The sequence below is a fragment of the Hipposideros armiger genome, unplaced genomic scaffold (genome assembly GCF_001890085.2).
Source record: "Hipposideros armiger isolate ML-2016 unplaced genomic scaffold, ASM189008v1 scaffold_28, whole genome shotgun sequence".
NCBI classification, from domain to species: domain Eukaryota; kingdom Metazoa; phylum Chordata; class Mammalia; order Chiroptera; family Hipposideridae; genus Hipposideros; species Hipposideros armiger.
Window position 1 is genome coordinate 4,626,631 of NW_017731378.1, and position 16,827 is coordinate 4,643,457.

The 16,827-nt window shown below is 37.7% G+C and overlaps 1 protein-coding gene across 6 annotated transcripts in view; it reads left to right on the forward strand.

Moving 5' to 3' along the window:
• The window catches only part of CNNM2 (cyclin and CBS domain divalent metal cation transport mediator 2), a 156,318-nt gene that overhangs the window by 40,285 nt on the left and 99,206 nt on the right, over positions 1-16,827 (forward strand). The window lies entirely within an intron of this gene.

A 16,827-nucleotide genomic window follows, 5' to 3' on the forward strand; every position in this document is an offset into this window, starting at 1 on the left:
AAAATTACAGTTATAGAGTAGCAACGAAAAAAATTTTATGGTTGGGGGGTCACCACAACATGAGGAACTATATTAAGGGATCGCAGCATTAGGAAGGTTGAGAACCGCTGCTCTAATGCAAACTGCCTGTGGCCTGCTACCTGCTTTTATATGCCTGCAGAGGGAATATGTCTTTTCATTTTTAAAAGGTTGAAAAGCAAACTAATACTATTTTGTGACATGTGAAAATTATATGAAATTCAAATTTCTGTGTCAAATTTTGATTGGAACATAGCTAAGCTTATTCTGTTTTGTATTATCTATGGCTGCTTTGGTGCTATAATGGCAAGACTTGAGTATGTGTTGACAGACTGTATGGCCTGTAAAGCCTAAAATATTTACTATCAGGCCCTTTACAGAAAATGTTTGCTGATTTCTGTACTAATTTCTTTCTTACCTGTTGCATATCTTGTCTGAGAAAAGACTACTACTGACCTGGCCTTTTGGTTCAGTCCTAGTGTTGGTTCTCCAGCTTCTTACCAAAAAACCCAAGTCCACTTGCAGACTGTCATCCTGCTGGGGAGAGACTGAAATGTTGAAAGACTCCTTTGAAATGAGCTCTTCTCTGGCCCATGGCTCTGGTTAGGAAACAAGGCTTTCAGAAAACAGAGTGGGGAGGGATGGGACTTTCACAGAAGGTATCATGTTAATTATTTGTGCTAAGTTTGGCAAATGATGTACAGCTGATACTTAATTGTAAATTAAGGAAAAGTTGTTTATTGTAAAAATTAAAACAGAGAAGTATAGAGAGTAAGAGTTCTCTCTCCATCACCTTCCCTTTCACCACACTTTTTACTGGTCATCACTGTTAAGAATTTGGTGTATTTATTTTTAGAACTTTTTTCTGTACAAATACAAACATACCCAGTTGGATTTTATCAAAATGAAATTATAGTATACATATTGTTCTAAAAGTGTTTTTAACTTGGCGCAGTATATAGTGGTCATTTTTCAACGTGTGTGTGTGTGTGTGTGTGTGTGTGTGTGTGTGTGTGTGTGTGTATATTTGCCTTAAATTATTTAGCAGCGGCATAGCATTTGTTTACTTAACTATTTTATTAACTATTCATTTACTTAACATAATTGACTTAACTACTGATGAATTTTTAGGGTCTTGCTTATATAACTATGCTTCAATTAGCCTTACCAACACTGGTTATTGTTTATCTTGAACATTTTTGCCTGTTTGATCAGTGAAAAAGAGCTCATTGTTGTAATCTGTATTTCTTTAGTGAAACTGAACATTTCTTGTTAGCCATTTGTATTTTTATGAATTTCCTATTTTGCTTATTTTTCTTCTGGGTGGTTTCAATCTTCTTAACTGAAAGGAGGTCTTTATATATTATAGACATTAACTGATAACTGCAGGTATTTTCTTACAATTTATCATTTTTCTTGCATTATTATTTATGGTAGAATTTTCCCTTACAGAAGTTTTATATTTTTATGTTAAATCTGCTAAGCATTATAGCTTTTGGGTTTGGAGTTATGCTTAGAAAGGGCTTCTAAACTTTAATATTTTAAGCTTAACTATCTCTTCATTTAGTGATTCCTAATTAGAGGTGCATCAAAATAACTTAAGGAAGTTTTTCAGTGCATATGCTATGGTTTCCAACTAAGATATTCTTTCTTGCTAGATCAGGTGTGGGGTTCAAGTCTGTGTTTTGTTTTGTTTTGAAGGGATAGGAAAAAGCTCCCCTCATGATTCTGCTGTGAAACCCTAGTTAAAAATCATAGTATGTAAAGCAGACTTTTTGTTTTCTTTGTGAGAATGAAGGGAGTGGTGCTAGCTGGTTCCTTTCACCTACATTCATTGAATTCCTATGACAGGTCTGGAGAATTAGTGAGGAGGAGTTTCATGTACTTGATGTATATCGAAAAACTGGTGTATATTTGTATCCTGAAAAACAATCAACTTTTTTTTTTATCTTGACCCAATTGAAATAAAATAACCCCCAAACTATAGGCTATATTTCATTGATTGTGTAAAATGTACTTTTTTTTCTCCCTCAAATTTTAGTGGATTGTTGGAAAAGTCATGAAGCATTTTTGTGACGAAAAACATAGAAAAAATACGTCATGACTTTTCCGACAACCCAGTAACATCTATGAATTGGGATGATTAGTGTGTCATAGTTTTTATTGGCAACAGTTTTTATTTTTTGTACATAAAGTAATGGTGCATCATAAAGTCATCTTAGATTCAATGAAATGTGGATGATTTTCTACTTTCATTTTTGTATCTACAGCACATCAGTACAATCTTTTCTATATTGGTCTTCATGTTCCTGAGTGGCCTTTTCTTTAGTGTTTCTTCCCTTCTGATTATACACTGCTGTCAGATTAATCTTCTCAAACTAGTATTCTGATTAAATCACTATTTTATGCAATAAATTTTAATAGCAAACAGCTGTAACAGAAAGTCCAGACTTTTTAGCATGGCATTTCAGACCTTATGAAATAAAATACTAATTTAACGTTTACTCTTCTTCATGTTCACCAAATTTTAGTCCCTAAGCTAACAGTATTGTTCATATATATACTGTTTGTTTTCATTCTCTGTATTTGCTTATTGAATCCTTACCTGGGATTGCTCCCTGCCATCTCCCCAAATCTCTGCCTGTTTAAATCCTACCTATCCTTTACAGCTCAGCTTCTCTGTCATCCATGTCCTTCTTGCAGTTGCTGCTGATTGTTACTAGAGGTGAAACATAACTATTGTAAAAGAACAGGGAAATTTTTATAGGAACTCTGGAATTTTAAGAAAGACACTGAAGGAACCAGGTAATATTTTTTTCTTGCTTTTTCCTATGGCTGATCGTAGTTTTGGAGAAGAACTGAATTCCAGGTGAAGATGTTTGAAATTATTCTTTTTGGCTTGAGATGGAGAGGTTGGAAGGGATTTGTGGGTTAGTATCTGTGAACCTGAAGCCATGTAACCTGATCAGTCTTTTACTTTGATTGGGGGGGAGGGGGAGGGCAGGGAGGGGCGGGAGCCAGAGAAAAGTACAAAAAAACCCCACAGTAGATCTAAGATGTAGAAGGTGTGTACATGTCCAAATTGGAATTTGTAAAATTTCCATGTTTTTGTACAACTGGAGTGGTTATAAGATGAAGTTTAACTATTTTGGTCCGTAAAACCAATTGCATAAGTTAGCACAGGATGACATTGAGAGATATGGGGCTTAGAGTAGCACTTTGGGGCATTGGTCAACAGCTGAGTGTAAGTCAGTGATATGTGGCAACAGAAAAGTCAAATCTCGGGTGTATTATGAAAAAAAATATATCTGGAATTGGATGAGGTGAGAGTTCTCTTTTATTCTGTACTAGGGTGGATACAGCCATAGAACACAGGCAGTTCTGGGCTAGATTCTGAGGCATGTTCAGAGGTGTCGTGTACAGGTTGGTGAAGGGACTCGAGGCCACAAATGGAAGGCTGATGGAAAGAATACTTGCTTTTGATGTGAGAAAGCTTGGGGGAGGCCACAATCAGATATTTGCAAAGGAGGAAGATTTGTGCCTTGTGATTTCAGGGAATAGAGCTAAGGCCAATGGATAGAAGCCACAGGAAGAATGACATAGTGTAATTGAAGGAATAATTTACAGTGAAAGCCTATTTAACGATTGAATAGAAGATAGTAAACTTCCTGTTGCTAGAGGTGTGTGGGCATTGGTTGACCAGTCATTTGGCAGCTATGTTAAGTTAAATCACTGACAACTGTTCACTTTTCCTCATTATAAATTGAAAAGGCAATAAACATCCAAAGTTTATCATTTTTGCAACTGACCGTCATGCCTTGAGACTGCCTGACCTAGTAGATGTATGTACTTCCTTGACATTGAACTGAGCAGAGTGGTGACCAATGAACTGGGTAGTGAACCTACTTGAGCAGGTTTACCTGAGTGGGTTGTGTGGGCTGGAATTAAAGGCCCTCTGCAGTTACAGCCTTTTTTCATCATTGACACAATTATACATGCACTGCAAATATACATGCACTGAGAAGACAGGAGGAGCTTTATGCCAAGTCTTCATAAACTGAATTAATTCTTTAGGATGTTAACATTTGAGTGTCTATGTTGGCAGGGCCTGTGAAGCACTTTTCTGGAACAATCTGCAAACCACAGCACTAAAGGACCTCTAAAGGACTCCTGATTGTAAAATGCTTTGGTATATGATCTCTTAATAAATGCTAGACAGTAGTTCAGGGTTATGGAATAATATAAGCATAGCCAAATAAAGTTATGAGAAAACTCAGGTGCATTATAATTGGCCCCTCTGGAATTTGGCCATAGCTTTGGGGATCATAATTACAATGAAGTCAGCTGTTTGAAATATGTTCTCACCACATGAGAGAAGTGAATCTCCTTATGGTAACCCCTCTGGTGGCATCCTGGGCCTCACTTTGAGCCTGAAGTGAAATTCTGCTCCCTTCCTTGAAAGAACCTCACTGGGTCCTTTCCATTGAGAAACATTTACATTCTTAAGAGGAGAGGAGAGACATTTGGAAGAGATGATTGATGAAAATAACATTTGGTGAGTATAAGGTCACTGAGTAGACGGAAGGGTTTAGAAGCTGAGAGAAAAGCCTTGATGCAATCATGCATGCTTGTGCTTGTTTTCTTTCACAAAACCTTTGGAAGGATAGGGGATTTAAAAAGAGAAAAGCACAGTGGATAGAATCTTATGATGAGTGAGAGGAGAATATAGTAAAGAATAATGCAGATTGCAACCCTTGGCATACCTACTCTCCTTCATGTTTTAGTCTTCCTCCAGCAAGTCTGGGGTAGGTGCCCACCTGGTACTTTCCTTTGCCTGTTATAACATGTATTACACTGCTTTGTAATTGGTTGGTTGTTTTCAACCCGATAGACTGTAAGCTTCAAGAAAACAGGGACCATGTTTGTGTCTTTGGATTCTCATTGTTGGTTGGGTGTATGGTAAGGGTTTAATAAATGTTTGTTGACTGAATAAATTGGAGCTCCTTTACCTCTCTTTTCATTGCGTTACTTCCTTGTTTTGGCAATTCTGAGATGTTGCTGGTAACCTCGTCGTACAGCTTGTCTTGGCTATTAAAACTTAACCTTCGCAGGCTAATAATTGGTCAAGTTGGGTATTGGGTACAGGAAGGCTTATTATGTTATTCTTTCCCTAATTAAAAGATAAAAAAAGACACTAACCTCTGAAAGTAATTTTATGAAGAGCTCTTCTCATGTGACTGCAGGGTTGTAAGCATCTGATAGTTACATTATGACAAGTTTGTATTAGTTATTCTCTCATGGATGTTTGTATTTCAAACATGTCTTTTGGCAAATATATGCATGCATTTATGTTGGGAATATACGTAGGAGTAGGATTTCTGGTTTGTGGGGTATGTACAGGTTCAGCCATAGTATGTATTACCAAACAGTTTTCCAAAGTGGCTGTACCCCAGCAATCCATCTTTTATTACTCCTTGTTTGAAAACTCATCAGTGGTTTATCAACTTGCTTAGAATAACAGCTAAAGTTCTTAATAGTGGCATATATTATATGCCATAATAACCTGGTCTCTCTCCTTTGAACACGTGAAACACACTTAGGGCCTTTGCACTAGGGCCTTTGCTCCCTCTACCTCCTTTGTTCTTCTGCCACATATCTGCATGGCCTGCTTCCTTATTAAATTGTTGGCCTAAATGTCACCTGCGGATGTAAATAGCCCTTCCTATACATCTTTTCCTTTATTTTACATTATTTTTCCTCTTATCACTTGCTGTCTAGCATGTGTCTATAATTGTGTTCAATTTATCCAAAATAAATATGTATAAATTATGCATGTGTGATATGTTTATTTTTAAATTTATTTTTATTTTTTAAAGATTTTGGGGAATTGGGGGAGGGGAACAGCATTGGGGAATCAGGGAAGGGGAACAGACAAGTTGCTGTCCTTTCGTTCTTCAGTCTAGTGATGGAGGACGTCACTTCACTGACCCATGTTGGTATTATCATTGCGCTCTTCCCGGGTGAGGCAGTTGCTCCTGGCCATTGGACGGCTGCTCCCGGTGGCTCATGGCAGCTCAGAAAGCTCACACCCGCTGCCGGCCAGCTCCATTGCAGCCTACACCGCCGCCAGAGACTCACAGCAGCCCAGCTCCAGGTCGAGCTGTTTTTCACCATCTTAGCTGTAGAGGGCGCAGCATCACTGGCGCTCATGTGGGATCTGAACTGTGACCCTGCTGCTCAGAGCTGGTGTCTCAGACCAACTCCTAACCAACACGCCACTCGGTCGGCCTGTGATATGTTTATTTCTGTCTCTCACCTCACCAGAGACTTATTTTTTTTGTTAATGTTGTATCCCTATCGCCAAAAACAGTGGACGTTAGTAGCTGCTCAATAAATAGTTGAATGACTAAATGAATGCATAAAGTGAGTAGTTGTAATAGACCTAAAGTGTGAAAATAGAATCTTGGGGAGAATAGAAGTAAGGCAAATGAGGTTAAAAATTGATAAAAATTAATTTTTACCAAGTTACATAGCTTCAAAGACACAGGGTATATGATTAAAAATAGCAATCTTTTGTCTCCTTCCTCCCAGTTCCCACTCCCCAAAGTTAACTACTTTCAACTTCTAGCTGTTTCTTATGCTACTAAACTTGATATTTCTAAAATTTGTGGTTAAATTGCTATTTTCAGCTTTAGATCTTATTTAATGGCTTCTTACACTCAAAGACAAGGATCTTTTTCTATACTTCCTTCCTCCAGCATACACACATCTAGTCCCCTTTTCTCGCACTACAGTTATCAAAAATTTAAACACATTCTTTCAGATGTCACTTTCTCAGGGAAATGTTCCCTAACTTTTCATATCAATCTAACTTTTTGAATGTTTATCTTTTGTTTTTTTAAGATTTTATTGGGGAATTGGGGGAGGAGAACAGTGTTGGGGAATCTGGGAAGGGGAACAGACAATTGCTGTCCTTTTGTACCTCAGTCTAGTTGTGGAGGATGTCGCTTCACTGGCCCATGTTGGTATTATCATTGCGCTCTTCCTGGGTGAGGCAGTCGCTCCCCAGCCATTGGACGGCTGCTCATGGCAGCTCACGAAAGTGCATGCCAGCTGCCGGCCAGCCCCACTGCAGCCTACACCATTGCCAGCGACTCTCGGCAGCCCAGCTCCTGGTCAAGATGTTCACCATCTTAGCTGTAGAGGGCGTAGCATCACTGGCCCTCATGTGGAATCCGAACTGGGGCCCAGCTGCTCAGAGCTGGCATCCCAAGCCAATTCTTAAACAACACGCCACTCGGCTGGCCTTTGAATGTTTATCTAATTATGTGCATGCAAAGATTGCTCACTGTGAGCAAAGTAATGTAGTATGATCACATGTCTTATACAACGTTTTTTCCCTGGGATTTTCCATAAATCTTATATTTTTTGTTTGCTTATTTTTCTTTACACCACTAGTTTATTATCCCCCATTCTCTTTGCCAAGATTGTAAAACAAACACCTCAGGTTATGTATTAGTTGTTTAGGTTGTTTTGGAGGCATTGCTCCTAGGACTGCCAACCAGAACTGTAGAACAGTACTCGCCTGTTGTCCTGAATTTTACCTTCACAAATTAACCTGAGTTCTCTTAATCTTTTCCTACCGTGTTAAATCCTTAACCTATGGATTCCAAATCAGAGTTGTTCTTGGTTTACTCACTGGTTTTGTGAGAGACTATATCTTTCAATAGTTTCCGGAGAAAACATGCAAGAATGGTAATTTTTTTTTTTTAGATCGTGTGTGTCAATTATTGCCATAATAATGCTTCAGAGTCAGTTGTACACAATAAGTATTGGCCACATGTCTGGGGCGGTTGGCTAGCAGACTGGCTCTGCCGACCTTTGTTGGGAATTGGCTGGCTATTGGCTGATCTGGGATGGTCTTGGCTGGGAGGTCTGGGGTGACCTAGCTCTGCCTCAGATGTCTCATCCTCTTTGGGAGACCAGTGGTCTAGCCAAGGTGTGATCTTCACATGGGGATGGCAGACAGCAAACAAAACATAAATGCTTTTCTTGTATTGTAAATATACTAGCTGCAAAATCCTACTTTGGAACTGTAGTTAACTTATTTAGTGACCAACAAAAATTATCTGTGCAAATGTGCAGAGAAAAAAATTAATTTAACATACTTTAGATGTCTGTTTAGATGTCACTTTCTCAGGGAGGTGTTCTTTGCTTTCTTAGATTAGATTCTCCTCTTAGTTTCTCTGTTAGCACTCTGTTATTGTTCTTTCACGATATTTATAACCTTGGTTACAATTTATATTGGTGTATCCCACCAGATCTTAACCTTCATTGAATAAAGGGACCACGTCTATCAAGGTTGAATGAATAAATGAATATGAATAAATCTCAGGAATATGAAGTCTTTTTAGGGGTCTTTTTATTGAATTTTTGTATGTGAAGTGTGTTCCTTCTTCAAGGGTTTGGCAGAAAAGAAAGGAAAAACATTACCAATTTGCAGGAGAGAAGCTGGCTCCCCTTTGGGCTATTTGCCACACCTAGCTGCATTCCCTTGTGTAATCAAGACGAAAGCTTTGATTAATAGTTCTTTGTGGCTTTAGGGCTTTCAGATATAAGTAATCGTTTTCATCAGTGTATTAATTATGACTCTGGAACTTGTAAGCAGCTGGAAACAAGTGTTCCTATTGGTGTATAGGAATGTTTATCGTTGATTTCTGAATTAGATATCAGTACTTGAATGATATTTCAGACAAGTGTTGGAAGAACAAGCTCTTAAACTCATTAGTGACTGAGTTGCAGTACAGTTTTGTGATTAGTATTATAGTCAGTAAACTTATAGTACAGTATGAACTTTTGAATGTATGAAAAATGAACCTTAAACTAATCTAAGTTATAGAAAGCCTTTTACAAATGAACTCAAGAACTAACTATAAAAAACTGTTTCTAGGTCTAAAAAACTATCCATCCTGTGATGTTTAGTTGTATTTAATAATTTCAGCCTTTGCATAATTTGGAAAGAGATTCTAATTTTTGTAACTATTTGTTCAACACAGATTTTTTTTTTTTAAAGATTTTATTGGGGAATTGGGGGAGGGAACAGCGCTGGGGAATCAGGGGAAGGGGAACAGACAAGTTGCTGTCCTTTTGTTCTTCACTCTAGTTGTGGAGGATGTCGCTTCACTGGCCCATGTTGGTATTATCATTGCACTCTTCCCAGGTGAGGCAGATAGGTTGCTGGCCTCTGAATGGCCGCTCACAGCAGCTCTTGGCAGTTCACGCCGGCTGCCGGCCACTCACGCTGGCTGCCGGCCACTCATGGTAGCTTATGGCAGCCCATTGTAACAGGGGCTGCAGCCTTTGCTGTCACCGGCGACTCATGGCAGCCCTGCTCCAGGTCGAGCTGTTGCTCACCATCTTAGCTGTAGAGGGCAGTGTCACTGGCCCTCATGTGGGATCTGATCTGGGGCCCTGCTGCTCAGAGCTGGCGTCCCAAGCCAGCTCTTAACCAACGCGCCACTCAGCAGGCCCATTTTTAACTTTTTTTTTAACTATGGAATTTTAGATCTTAAAGGGATAATCTAACATCTTAAATCTAGCCTTTTCATTTTATACAGCACTTGGATTGTAAATTTTATGAGACTGCCATTGGCTGGCAGTAGTTGCTCAGTGAATATAGAATGAGTGAATGAAAGTACATGGATAAAGAGTGAAGGCCTGTGAGGTTAAAAACTTCTGTGGTTATACAATTAGTGGAATAGCCAAGGCTAAATTGGCCAATTTAAGAAATCCGAAGAGTAGGATGACTTTATTAATAGAATCAGAGAAACACTAATAAAAATAATTTCTATTATAGTTCCTAATAGCCATTAAATAAGGGAATTCCAATCTTTTAAGCAATAGCAATGAGTCCAAGTTTCTCTCTATATGTGTACAGGATGTTTTACAGGAAAAATTTAAAAATTAGTGATTTTTAAGAAGTATGTGTAAAAGACTTAGGAAAATACTCTCTAGAGGAAGATATTTGACAATCTAATCCTAGAATATAACAAATATAATTGTGTGATAATCTTATCCTTTCTTGAATTACAGTCCCCATTAAGGACAGAAAAAGACTGAATTTTGCTAATATTTTCTTACATGAAAGGGAAAATCTTTTCTTTCTGCAGCAATTGGATAAATTCCTGCTTTGTGTAGGAAACTGTAGGAAACCTTGAGAATTCTTACTTGCTCTAGATTTTATGTTTTTTAAAAAATAATTTGAATATTTTTTTTCTATCTGAAATGTTTTTTCTCTTCTCACCCTCATGTTTAACTTAGTAATCCTCTGCATCTTACTGTTTTGTTCAATACAGCCAAAAGTCTTTTTAAAACATCGAGAACTCTTCAAAACTTCTTTACCTACTAAGTTCCTCATCATCAGGTCTGGATATGGGAAGTCTTTGTGGTCTCTTGCTTCTGTGTAAAGGGCCCTAAACAGGCCAGAACACAGTTGCAGTTGTGTTCTCTTTGGTCTTCTCTGGGTGTATTCTTGGCTGATCTCACCCTGCACGACTTCAGATTCTTCCTGGGGTTCTTACTGGTAGCACTTAGTCATATTCCTTCCCCCCATCAACTCCTCCAATGTCATGACCAAGTCATGAATACCCGGAAGCTCACAGTGGTTAGGTAAGCACTTTATGGCTTATTCTGCAATAGAATATGTCTTTGTGTTTAAATTACCAGGTCAGGTTGATGGAATGAATAGCTCGTTAAGCTACAGTGTGATTAGTTAAGAATAGCTCATCAAGAGACAGTTAGACAAGCCGGATTGGGAGCATGGAGGGCTTTCCTAGTTCTCTAATCAGAGAAGAGACCTCCCAAATGATGATGGTTGGCATGCTCAGATTGTGGTATATTATCCATCAGCTTGGAGAACCATATATTTTTTTATATATGTTCTGCCATCTCTTTACCTAAACTGTGCCTTACCCCTGGATGTTGTTCTACGTATGCCCACCCTGATTCACCTGTAGTGTTCAGTGCCTGTGTTAGTTTGTAGGGCATGAACTAGCTGTAATGTTCACCTGCCCTGTTTTACTGGGTTGTTGGAAAAGTCATGACGTATTTTTTCTATGTTTTTCTTTGCAAAAATGCATCATGACTTTTCCGACAACCCAATACTTGGAGAAAGTCATCATGCCTTGCCACTGAATCTCAACCATTACAAAGGTAGTGCATTTAATTTAGATTGAATGTGAGTGGTGATTGGGCATTTTGTGAGATCTCAGAAGACAAAACTAGAACCAATATGGAAATCACAGGGAAGTCAATTCCAGCTTAATGTAAGTAGAATTTCCAGTAAGTAGAGCTGTTTGAAAATGTTCTGTATTGTCCCCAGATGTGTAGTGATATTATTAGGGATGATTCAGCAGAAACTCAATAAGCAATTGTAGGAATTTTGTGTGAATGTTAAAGTGTGGGTAGGGTGGGCTACAGCGGGGGTTGGCTAACTGCGGCTTGCGAGCCACATGCGGCTCTTTGGGTATATTCCATCTCAGAAGATTGCTGACCCCTGGAAGAGCCAATCCTATCCCTCACAACATTTTAAAAATTATTCGAGAACCATAAATATAGTTGTACAAATAAGGAAAATTTAAAGTAATATTATAAATGAAACTATGATAGTTTTATTTTCATTTTCAATTTTACTTCAGAGCCACATGTATGTACCCCAAAGAGCCCCATGTGGCTCACGAGCCTCAGTTTGCCGACAACCTGGACTAGACAATTTACTGGTGGTGAGATTTTTTATTCAGGTGTGAATGTTCAGTGATTGGAGACTAATGCATTAAAGGAGAACAAGCTGAGAAGACTTCTGGTGATAGTTGGTTAGTCAGTAAGCAAGAGGAAATTGCCAGGGGGGTGTGTATCTTGAAGAGCAGGTCAAATACGGAAGTCCATATTTTAAAAATGGAAGCAGGAAATGGAGCTGCTGAAGGATAACATTTGGAAGAAGAAAACCACAATAGTTTAGGATATAAAGGCCAAGGGGAGAGAGTCTGAAGGAGAAAGGAGTTAGAGAATGATGTAGAAAATTGTATACACGAAAGCAGTAGACCCCAAAGTAAGTTGCAGACAGTCACTGGGATGCAGTAGGACTTATATGTATATTCAAGCATAAATATATATTTATACTTATATATTGTTAAATTTATTTTTATAGGCATTTCAAGATATACATAGTATATTAATATAGTAATATTTGTATAGAACATAAATAAAGACAAATATATTAGAGGAGATGTGCTTAACATTTAACTGATAGAATAGTAAAAAATGGTGTGAGTCTTTGACTCCCGCATGGGATGGTGGCTATGCCCACCCGCAACTAAGACTGAACTCGGCACCTTGACCAGAGCTGCTGCCCAGATGGCTCAGTGGCTAGAGCATGCACTTTTTTTTTTAAAAGATTTTATTGGGGAATTGGGGAAGGGGACCAGCCAAGTTGTTGTTTTTCAGTCTTCGTTGTGGAGGGCGCCAGTTGCCATCTGGCTGCCCATTGGTAGCTCGTGGCCTCTAAGTTCAAGGTGCTGTGTTCAATATATGCAAGGATTTATTTCTGGGCTCTGTTGTATATTCCGTTGATCTATATGTCTGCCTGTATGCCAGTACCACACTGTTTTGATTACTGTAGCTTTATAGTAAGTTTTGAAATCAGGAAGTATGAGTTCTCTAGTTGTTTTCTTTTTCAAGATTATTTTTGGCTATCTGGGGTCCCTTGAGATTCCATATGAATTTTAGGATGGGTTTTTCTATTTCTGCAGAAATCATCATTTGGATTTTGATAGGGATTGTGTTGAATCTGTAGATTGCTTTGGGTAGTATTTTTAACAGTATTAAGTCTAATTCATGAATATGGGATGTTTCTATTTATGTCTTCTTTCAGCAATGTTTTGTAGTTCCTATTGTACAGGTCTTTCTCCTCCTTGGTTAAGTTAATTCCTAAATATCGTTTTGATGTTATTGTGAATGGAATTGTTTTTGTAACTTTTTTCAGATTATGCATTGTTTGTGTATAGAAATACAGCTGATCTTTGTGTTGGCTTTGTATTCTGCTGCTTTACTGAATTTGTTTTAATAGTATTTTTGTGGAATCTTTGGGGTTTTCTACATATAAAATCATATTACCTACAAGCAGATAATTCTATTTCTTCCTTTTCAATTTGGATGCCTTATATTTTTTTCTAGCCTAATTGCTCTGGGTAGAACTTCCAGTACTGTGGTGAATAGAAGTGCTGAAAGTGAGTATCCTTGCCTTGTTCCTGATATTAAAGGAAATGCTTTCAGTCTTGCACCATTAAGTATGATATTTGCTGTGGGTTTTTCACATATGGCTTTTATTATGTTGTTTTATTTTCCTTCTCTTCCTAGTCTGTTGAAAGGGTGATGAATTTTGTCAAATGATTTTTCTGTATCAATTGAGATTATCATGTGTTTTCCCCCCCTTCATTATCTTGATATGTGGCATAGTACATTGATTTTCATATGTTGAACCATCCTTACATTTCAGAAATAAACCCCACTTGGTTCTGGTGTATAATTCTTTTAATATGCTGCTGAATTCTGTTTGTTAGCATTTTGTTGTGGATTTTTATATTAATGTTCATAGGGATATTGGTTTGTAGTATTTTTGTAGTGTCCTTATCTGGCTTTGGTATTAGAGTAGTGTTGCCCTCAGAATGAGTTAGGAAGTGTTCCTTCCTCTTCAGTTTTTTTGGAAAAGTTTGAGAAAAATTGGTGCTAGTTCTTTAAATGTTTGGTAGAATTCACTAGTGAAGCCATCAGGTCCAGGGCTTTTCTTTGTTGAGAGATTTCTGATTACTGATTCAATCTCCTTATCAGTTATAGGACCCTTTAGATTTTCTGTTTCTTCATGATTTAGTGTTGGTAGGTTTTGTGTTTCTAGAAATTTGTTCATTTTATCTAGGTTATCCATTTTGGTGTACAATTATTCATAATACTCATAATCCTTTTTATTTCTGTAGAATCTGTAGTAATGTGCTCACTTTCATTTCTGATTTTAGTAATTTGAATCTTCTCTCCTTTTTATCTTAGTCCATTTAGCTAAGGGGTTATCAATTTTGTTAATCTTTTAGAAGAACCAACTTTTGGTTTCATTGATTTTTCTCCATTTTTCTGTTCTTTATTTCATTTGTTTCTACTCTAATCATTATTTCTTTCCTCCTGCTAGCTTTGGGATTAGTTTTTCTTTTTTAGTTCCTTAAATTGTAAAATTAGGTTGTTAGCTTGAGCGAGCTTGCTTGTGTGCTTGCTTGCTTGCTTTTCTTTTCTTTTCTTTCTTTTCTTAATGTATTTATAGTGATAAATTTCCCCCTTGGCATCACTTTCACTGCATCCATAAGTTTTGGTATGTTGTGTTTTCACTTTTCATTCATCTCTAAGTTTTTAAAAATTTCTCTTCTGTGACCTTTTCCTTTTATCCACTGCTTAAAAGCGTGTTGTTTAATTTCCATAATTTTGTGAATTTTCAAGTTTTTGTTTTGTTGTTGATTTCTAACTTCATCTCGTGGTCAGAGAAGAAATTTTATATATTTTTAAAATCTATTGAGACTTAATTGGTGGTCTCACACTAGGTCTTTCCTAGAAAATGTCCCACGTGCACTTGAAAGAATGTGTATTCTGTTATTATGGGCTAGAGTGTTCTGTGTATGCCTGTTAGAACTAGTTGATTTATTGTGTAGTTTAAGTCTGTTATTTCCTTATGTATTTTTTGTTTGGTTGTTCTATTGTGAGTAGAGTATTGAAATCAACTATTTTGTAGAAATGTCTGTTTTACTCTTTCTGTCAGTTCTTGTTTCATGTATTTTGTTGATCTGTCATTAGTTTTATAAATGTCTATAATTCTTATAGCTTGCTGTATTGAACCTTTTGATACATAATGTCCTTTATTTCTTGTAACCTTTTTTGATTTAATGTCTATACTGTCTGATATGAGTATAGCCACTCCTGATTTCTTTTGGTTATTATTTTCATGGAATATCTTTTTTCCATCCTTTCACTTTAAACTGTTTTGTGTCCTTGGATCTCAAGTGAGTCTCTTGTAGACAGCAAATAGTTGGATCATGGGGCTGGCCGAGTGGCTCAGTTGGTTAAGAGTGCTGGCTCTGAGTGACAGGGTCGCTGGTTCGGTTTCCGCATGGGCCAGTGAGCTGCGCCTGAACTGAGCTGCCACTGAGCTGCCAACAGGTGGCAGGATGGCTCAGCTGGTGATAGCACATGCTTCTAACAACAATGTTGCTGGTTTGACTCCTGCATGGGATGGTGGGCTACACCCATCTTCAACTAAGTTTGAACATGGCACCTTGAGCTGAGTGGCCTTGAGCTGCCGCCGGGTGGCTGGATAGTGACTAGACTTGGAGTTGAACCAACTGCGTCCTCTACAACTAGGACTGAAGGACAGCAAGCAGCTTGGCTGTTCCTCTCCTCCGGTTCCCCAAAAAATCTTAAAAAAAAAAAAAAAGTTGAATCATGTGTATTTTATATTGTACATTCTGCCAATCTCTTTTGATTGGAGAGTTTATTTACCTTTAAAGTAATTATTGATAAGGAGGGACTTAGTTCTGTTGTGGCGCTCCTTGTTTTCCATATGTCTTATGGCTTTTTTTTGTTCCTCATTTTCTGTATTACTGTCTTCTTTTGTATTTAGTTGATTTTTTTGGTAGTGAAATTTAAAAATTCCTGTCTTACTTCCTTTTGTGTTTATTCTTTAACTATTTTCTTTTCAATTACTGTGGGGTTACAATTAACATCTTGAAGTTGTAACACCGTAATTTGAATTTATTACAATTTAACTTCAATAACATACAAAAACTGCTTCTTTAGTGCTCTGTTCCTACCTCTTTTGATTGTTGATGTCACAAAATTATGTCTTTATACATTGTGTGCCCCAAAACATAAACTGATAATTCTTTAAAATACATTAGTCTTTTTTTTTTTAACTTTATTGGGGAACAATGTGTTTTTTCCAGGACCCATCAGCTCCAAGTCAAGTTGTTGTCCTTCAATCTTAGTTGTGGACGGCACAGCTCAGCTCCAAGTCCAGTTGCCATTTTCAATCTAGTTGCAGGGGGCGCAGCCCACCATTCCATGTGGGAGTTGAACTGGCAGTTGTTAAGAACAAGCGCTCTAGCCATCCAGCTGCTCACTGGCAGCTCAGCTGCAGCTCTGCTCAAGTTATTATCTTCAATCTAGTTGCGGAGGGCACAGATCACTGGCCCATGTGGCAAAGAAACGGCAACCCTGTTGCTCAGAGCATGCACTCTAAGCAACTGAGCCTCCCAGGCGCCCCACTTTTGTATCTTAAATTATGGGGAAAGCAAGATTTGGAGTGAGAAACCAAAGTTACAGTGATACTAGCTTTTACACTAGTTTTAGTCTCTTAAATGTTAGTCTCTTAAATCACATAGGAAAAGTACAGTTATAAACCATTGTTAAAGTAATACTGGCTTTTATAATTGTGAAAGTATTTACCTTTGTGGAGATATTGATTCCTCCATGTGGCTTCAATTTATTTTCTAGTGTCCTTTCATTTCACCTTTCAAGACCCCCTTGTGCATTTCTTGCAAAGCAGGTCCAGTGGTCACAAACTCCCTCAACTTTTCTTTATCTGGAAATACCTTAATTTCTCCTTCACTCTTGTTTTTTTTATTAAATTATTTTTTATTATGAAATACACATTTTTTAGAATTAGTTTCAGCTGTACAACACAGTGCAATAGTTATACTTTTTACCCCTTGAAGTGACAAC